Consider the following 7,867-nt stretch of genomic DNA (forward strand, 5'->3'; position numbering starts at 1 on the left):
CAATTTCACAATTCCACATGATCATGTCTTACCCCTTCCATACACGTAAACTATCATTTACTTCCATATGAGTCATGAATTATATAATGGAATCATTTTTTAGTCACTAATAGTTATTAAAGGCTTATTTTACCTTATCTAGTCCCTGTGGATATCTCATATATATTACTTGAACGATCGGTGCACTTGCCGTGTTTTTGAGTCCTTGGTTAGAAATTCAATTAAATTTCATAGGAAGAAAAACTAACCTTAATGGAAGCTCAACAACAATATATTTCAACATGCAACCCAACAATCACTCATCAACACTTTCTTCTCAAATTCTTTAGAAACCCACAAAAAATCTCAAAATATTAGCATTTTGTGACACTCATTACCCCTAAGGCAATATTAAATTTGTTGCAAATACAATAACTGTAATGGTCTTCAAGTTTAGTAATGTTCACAAAATTCAAAACATGTTATTCAATCGAAAGAATATCTTCATAAGATAACAAATAAAATGTTTAACATTAATCGTAACTCAATAATAAGAAAATCTTATGCTACACCCAATGGTGTCACATCCTATCAAAGTATATGCACCCCCAACAAGACTCCTACCTCGTCACTAGGGATGGGAATATGCTAAATCTTAAATAGGAGTCTATGAGTTGACCTTTTTAAAGGCTAGATTGATCTAACCTGTTTAATAAAAATGCTAAGTTTAGACTTTTAGAAAAGCCTATTTATTTAAAAAGGTTAAGCTTGAGCTTACAAAAAAGTCTGTTAGGCCTAATAGGCCAACCTATTTATATATATAATATAATAAAAAAAGTAATATATATATATATATATATATATATATTATTAATATTAATAAAAAAATAATTGTATTTAATAATTGTGTCATGATTTTAAATTACTAAATTTTTCTATAGTCAAACCAATAATTTGAATAAGTATTATCATAACTATTTTTATTTTTTAAAATAGGAGTTGGTTATTGAAAGTATGTTAAATGAGATAATTGAAATAATTCAAAATATTTAAAACTAAAATTAACTATTTTATCATAGCATGTGCATGAGTGTACGTTAGTGTATATGCATGTACATGAATTGTCCTTTTAACAGAAAATAATTTCATTTATCCTCTCTTTGTGGCATTGTATACATACTCATACCCTTGAGATCATCTCATGTACAATAAGTATTTTTTTGTTTATAAATTGTTATCATGACTATTTTAGTTTGTTAAAATACGAGACAATTATTTAGAATATGTCAAACTGGATATTAGATATAGGAAACATTTAAAATATTCTTTGTATAAAATTATACTTTTTCATTATAAAGTTTACACCAACATATGTAACTATACATAAATTTTCCCTCTAATAGAAAATGATTTACTTTTTTCCCTCTTTGTGACATTGTATATATTTAAAATTTTAAATTATAATAATATTGAGTAAACTATATTCTTTGTTGCTTTTTTAAAATTTAAGTTTATTGGCCTAATTAACATTATTAATATAAAATAGGCTTTTAAATAAGCTAATAGGCCAGACAAGACTTATAAATAAAGCCTATGATAGATAATATGTCAGGCTTAAACTTTAATTGTACAACAGTCCTGACCCTTATATTCAAAGTCTGGCCTAGCTTGACTAATTCTCATTCCTACTCATTGTCTACATCATCAACATGATAATCATTACCCATAACACACTCAACATTTAACAACAGAAAATAGAGGAGTGAGAAACCTCTCACTCTAATATAGCTAACATATGTTAAAAAGAACAAAGTAGAATTTCTAATTCATAATAGGCAATAATGTAATTACAAAGATAAAAATTAGTTCAAATTCTCAATAACTTCATTTGTGGCCCGAAGGCTTATACTCATGGCCCAAAGTTAGTCTCATGGCCCAAGGGCTTATACTCATGGACTAAAGGCTTATACTTGTAGCCTAAAGGCTTATACCTGTGGCCCAAAGGCTTATACCCATGGCTTGAAGGCTTATACTCGTGGGCCGAAGACTTATATTCATGGCGCATATCTCATACTCATAACACACGAATCATACCCAATCATTGCACATATCTTATGTATACTCAAGACACATATATATCCCATACTCGATCGTCACACATATCTCACACCATGTAAATTCACAATCAATCATGCAATTCCATTACACATCTTGTAACATTAATCCATTCACATTCCTCATCACACTCTACTCTACATATCCTCATAAATTAACAAATATAGCACAAAGACTCTCGTCATGCGTGCTTCATATATGAGACTCTATGCAACACTTTATCTCAAAGATTCAACTCATCTTTATCTCATTCGCTTAACACATTAGCTTAATGTAAATCTCATACATACACATAATCATCATTTCGTTCTCATTTCACACATTATCATCATCTCACATCTCAACATTCACCAATATTTCAAACGTTTCACACCATATTCTCAACTTAAACATCAAAATTTCATCACATTAGGCATTACCACATCATATCACATTATGTATGATTTTTTCCTATCATATATAATTTCTCATGTTGTGCATAAACATATCATACCATGCACATCATGTAGAACATCTCACATTGCATACAAACACAAAGCCTCACGCATAAGGACTCACAAACATAGTTTTGTATCTTGATCACAACTCATTCACAAATATCCCCTCTCATTTTATCTTCTTATTAACCATTGATATAAGTTTCTCAAAAAAAAATCTAAGATTAAACACTTCAAGGGTAAAAGAACTCATCAATACAACTCCCAAACTGTCTCTTCATATCTAAAGCTCCTACCACAATGCAAGTATAAACATGATATATGGATTTATACTTATGATATCAATTTGATCTCAATTTTTTTTTAAAGATGGTACAATTATCTAAAACTCTTATGTTGGCCTCATGAGTTGATTTTATCATCTACTATTTCTTAAAAATTATAAAACTGAAGTATTTAAGCCTAACACTGATATCTTGACCTTTGCTCACTAATTTGACCATAACTTAAGTTCTCGACCTCATTTTTGGGTGATTCTAGTGACATTGGAAATCTAACATCTAACCTTACAACTTTTATGAATACCATGAAACCTAATTTGGTCATATGAGGGTCCTCAAAATGCTTACAAATTTTAGATATTATGTTTCGCACACAAAATGTGAGACTCATATTGTGACTCACATAACTCGATCATTTTTTAACATTTTATGTGATTCTTGAGTCTAAACTACAACCCCAAATTTCTAGTTTCTAACTCAATATATGAAACTCTATTTGGTTAATCACATAGAGAGAAATTACCTAAATACTAATATATGTTCATACCATAATTTTTAGAATTAATCAAACTACTCCAAAACTCTCAAATCATACATAAATCCTAACCCTCAAAATAACCATACACATCTTTTTACTTTAATTTCCAATTAAATCGATTACAAACATAATTAACACTCAAAATTTACTTTTATACCATCAATTAACCAAACTCATACATCACTTTCACAATTCATTATCAATTTCAATAATATTTACTCTCCTTTGTATTTCAAGGGTTCCTATGAGCACTCATAAATTAATGAATAATCCAAATCAATACGATTTGTTTCTTATTTAATATGGAGATCATTCACAAAGCCCATACAAATCATAAGAAGCACAAATTCTCTTCATATAAATCAAAACCATGAATTTCCTAAAGAATTAGATATGCAGGTAAAAAAAAAAGAATTGCAATTCTCCAATCCAACACATTAATTGATTCCTGTCGCCACCCGCCGAAACGGACCTTGGCATTCGCGACGATGGTCGGACTCTTTTTAAGTTTTGAAAGATGATGGATTGTTAGAACGACTTATTCTCAAACTGAGACCTCATCGAGCTAACAATTTTTTTTAAATGACTCTCACCAACCTATGTTAATCCCAAACAGGACCCTCCATAGATTAGCGGTTTTCGTGAAAAGAAGGGTTCTTGGAGTCGCCACCAATATTTTACTCAAAACATTGGAAAAAGATATAAGGCAATTGATTTTCATAAATCAACCTTGGCCATTACAACCAGAGTCGGGTAAGGGAGTCGGTTACGTGCGAGGAAGGTGTTAGCACCCCACAACGCCCCTTTCGGGTTCCCTATGACGGATTATTTCATAAATAACAGTAAAAAGTTACTAAATTACCCCTTTTTATTAGAAACGATTATAGATAAAATATTTACATTATGAAAGCTCTAAACATGTAATGCAACAATCAAAAATCAATAAAAACGGTAAAAGAAAGGATTTAGAAAGAAACCTCCGAAGCGGGCTTTTATATATATCAGAACAATCGTTAGGAGGCTTTTTGGCGCTCCTTCCCACTACACGTCTGCTCGCTCCTTTCCCCTAAAGACAAAATTTTTACTATGGAAATCAAAGAGATTTCCCTTCGACTTGTTCGAATCTCAAGCTAATGGCTCATGACTCAAGAACTTCGTCGGATCAACTCCCGGAGAGATATCTAGGGCAGAGAAAGGCTCAAAATCCCAAGAATACTTAGTAGGAGGGTTGAGGAATCAGTAAAAAGTGTGGAAGGACGTGCAAATGACGTCCTATTTATAGGATTGAGGCGCAATACGGCCTGGGAGGTCAATACGGCCCGTACTGGGTTTTTGAACTACAGTACGGCCGTATTGAATTTGGTACGGCCGTACTGAAGTTTTTTGAACTACAGTACGGCCGTATTGAATTTGGTACGGCCGTACTGAAGTGCAAAAACTTCAGTACGGCCGTATTGAGTTCACTACGGCCGTATTGCAGTTCAAATGGCTCAGTACGGCCGTACTGAACCTCTGGGAGGGTGTATTGAGCTCCAATCCTCGCACACCCTTATTCTAAGCTACTCTAAGACTTCTAGACCTACAAAGAATCATCCTAGGGTCTTCTAGGAGTCCTTCCGGCTGACTTTCCTTCGGTCTTCGAGAGTCTTTGAGTCTTATTTCCGACCCGGACAATTTTAGGGGTCTACAGCTGCCCCCCCTTTACTTAGTCGAACGGCTTTTTGGTGTACCGGTTGACAAGTAAAGGAGTTGACCCAATTGTCCGGGGAGTAAGCCATCCTTCCGACTTGTAGTGTCTTCCGGTGGGAAAATTGTTGAGTGGCCTCTCCAGGTTGAGTATTAGTCGTCGCCTCTCCAGGCTCGTGCATACCTCGGTGTTTCTAACAACCTCGGTAGCATGAGTTTGCCCTCTCCAGGGTGTGCATGCCTCCGTGTTTCTGACGACGTTGGCAGCTGCATACCTCCGTGTTTCTGATGACGGGGTAGCTGAGTATTAGTCGTCGCCTCTCCAGGCTCGTTGCATACCTTGGTGTTTCTGACAACCTCGGTAGCTGCATACCTCCGTGTTTCTGACGACGTCGGTAGCTGAGTATTAGTCGTCGCCTCTCCAGGCTCGTTGCATACCTTGGTGTTTCTGACAACCTCGGTAGCTGCATACCTCCGTGTTTCTGACGACGTCGGTAGCTGAGTATTAGTCGTCGCCTCTCCAGGCTCGTTGCATACCTTGGTATTTTTGACAACCTTGGTAGCTGCATACCTCCGTGTTTCTGACGACGTCGGTAGCTGAGTATTAGTCGTCGCCTCTCCAGGCTCGTTGCATACCTTGGTGTTTCTGACAACCTCGGTAGCTGCATACCTCCGTGTTTCTGACGACGTCGGTAGCTGAGTAGTAGTCGTCGCCTCTCCAGGCTCGTTGCATACCTTGGTGTTTCTGACAACCTCGGTAGCTGCATACCTCCGTGTTTCTGACGACGTCGGTAGCTGAGTATTAGTCATCGCCTCTCCAGGCTCGTTGCATACCTTGGTGTTTCTGACAACCTTGGTAGCTGCATACCTCCGTGTTTCTGACGACGTCGGTAGCTGAGTATTAGTCGTCGCCTCTCCAGGCTCGTTGCATACCTTGGTGTTTCTGACAACCTCGGTAGCTGCATACCTCCGTGTTTCTGACGACGTCGGTAGCTGAGTATTAGTCGTCGCCTCTCCAGGCTCGTTGCATACCTTGGTGTTTCTGACAACCTCGGTAGCTGCATACCTCCGTGTTTCTGACGACGTCGGTAGCTGAGTATTAGTCGTCGCCTCTCCAGGCTCGTGCATACCTTGGTGTTTCTGACAACCTCGGCAGCTGCATACCTCCGTGTTTCTGACGACGGGGTAGCTGAGTATTAGTCGTCGCCTCTCCAGGCTCGTGCATTCCTTGGTGTTTCTGACAACCTCGGTAGCGTGAGTTTGCCCTCTCCAGGGTGTGCATGCCTCCATGTTTCTGACGATGTTGGCAGCTGCGTACCTCCGTGTTTCTGACGATGGGGTAGCTGAGTATTAGTCGTCGCCTCTCCAGGCTCGTGCATACCTTGGTGTTTCTGACAACCTTGGCAGCTGCATACCTCCATGTTTCTGACGACGGGATAGCTGAGTATTAGTCGTCGCCTCTCCAGGCTCGTGCATACCTCGGTGTTTCTGACAACCTTGGTAGCGTGAGTTTGCCCTCTCCAGGGTGTGCATGCCTCCATGTTTCTGACGATGTTGGCAGCTGCGTACCTCCGTATTTCTGACGACGGGGTAGCTGAGTATTAGTTGTCGCCTCTCCAGGCTCGTGCATACCTTGGTGTTTTTGACAACCTCGGCAGCTGCATACCTCCGTGTTTCTGACGACGGGGTAGCTGAGTATTAGTCGTCGCCTCTCCAGGCTCGTGCATACCTTGGTGTTTCTGACAACCTTGGCAGCTGCATACCTCCGTGTTTCTGACGACGTCGGTAGCTGAGTATTAGTCGTCGCCTCTCCAGGCTCGTTGCATACTTCGGTGTTTCTGACAACCTCAGTAGCGTGAGTTTGCCCTCTCCAGGGTCTGCGGTTTGCCCTCCCCAGGGTTGCATACCTCCGTGCTTCTGGTCACTTTGGTAGCGTGAGTTTGCCCTCTCCAGGGATTTGAGATGATTTTGTCTCCACAGTCCACGATGTTGTTTCGACGGTTGTTTTCGATTTGGGTGCCGCTGAGGGCTGGATAACGCAGGGATCCGTCTAGGGGATGTGCAGTTACTCATAGGTTCTTGTGTCCCAACTTTCCATTGCGTAGTTGGTGCCCACTGGGGAAATTCTGATTCCTTGGGGATGTAGACACGAAGATGCTCTTTCTGGGGTGAGCGGTGCCTTATGATTGGCTGACGTCCTTTCGACGTTGGTGGAGTATCCCGGTTATCCTTGTTCGGGTGACTCTTTTTGATTTTTCTGGTTTTGTTGCCTCTGTGTAGGCTTTTATCCGCTGGGGGATTCTGTCGTATTGATCTTGATTGGCCTCTTCTGTTAGGCGGATTATCTTGACGCTCGGTGTGTATCTGAATACCGAATTCCGCTTGGGGAATGGGTATTAATCTTTTTGGATTTTCTCTTTTTGAAGGAGTGCCTCTGAGTAGGCGAATGGGAATTGAGGATCTTGTGTATCCCAGAGTATTATTTAGAAAGCCTCTGCAGGCTTAGCTTCACTCGTCGTTTGAGTTGGAAAGCCATCTTCCACTGAGGAAGTCTGAGTCATTTGACTCGGATATTCTGTTTGGATGATCCGGCTTCCATTGAGGAATCTTGCTGATCTTGCTCTGATAGCTTTCACTGGGAATTCGGCCCAAGAGTGCGAGCTGAGATGTCTCTGGGGAGTATTATTTCTGCGAGCCTCTCCAAGCTCAGTTATTCTGTACGATGCGGTTGATTTTCTGAATCTTTGCCTTTTTTGTCGATTTTTGGCTTTTTCTGTTATTGATTGCCTTTTTTGTCAATTTTTTGGCTTTTTCTGTATAGAATTTGGATT

The sequence above is a fragment of the Cajanus cajan genome, chromosome 1 (assembly GCF_000230855.2).
Source record: "Cajanus cajan strain Asha chromosome 1, NIPB_CcT2T_4, whole genome shotgun sequence".
Classification (NCBI taxonomy): domain Eukaryota; kingdom Viridiplantae; phylum Streptophyta; class Magnoliopsida; order Fabales; family Fabaceae; genus Cajanus; species Cajanus cajan.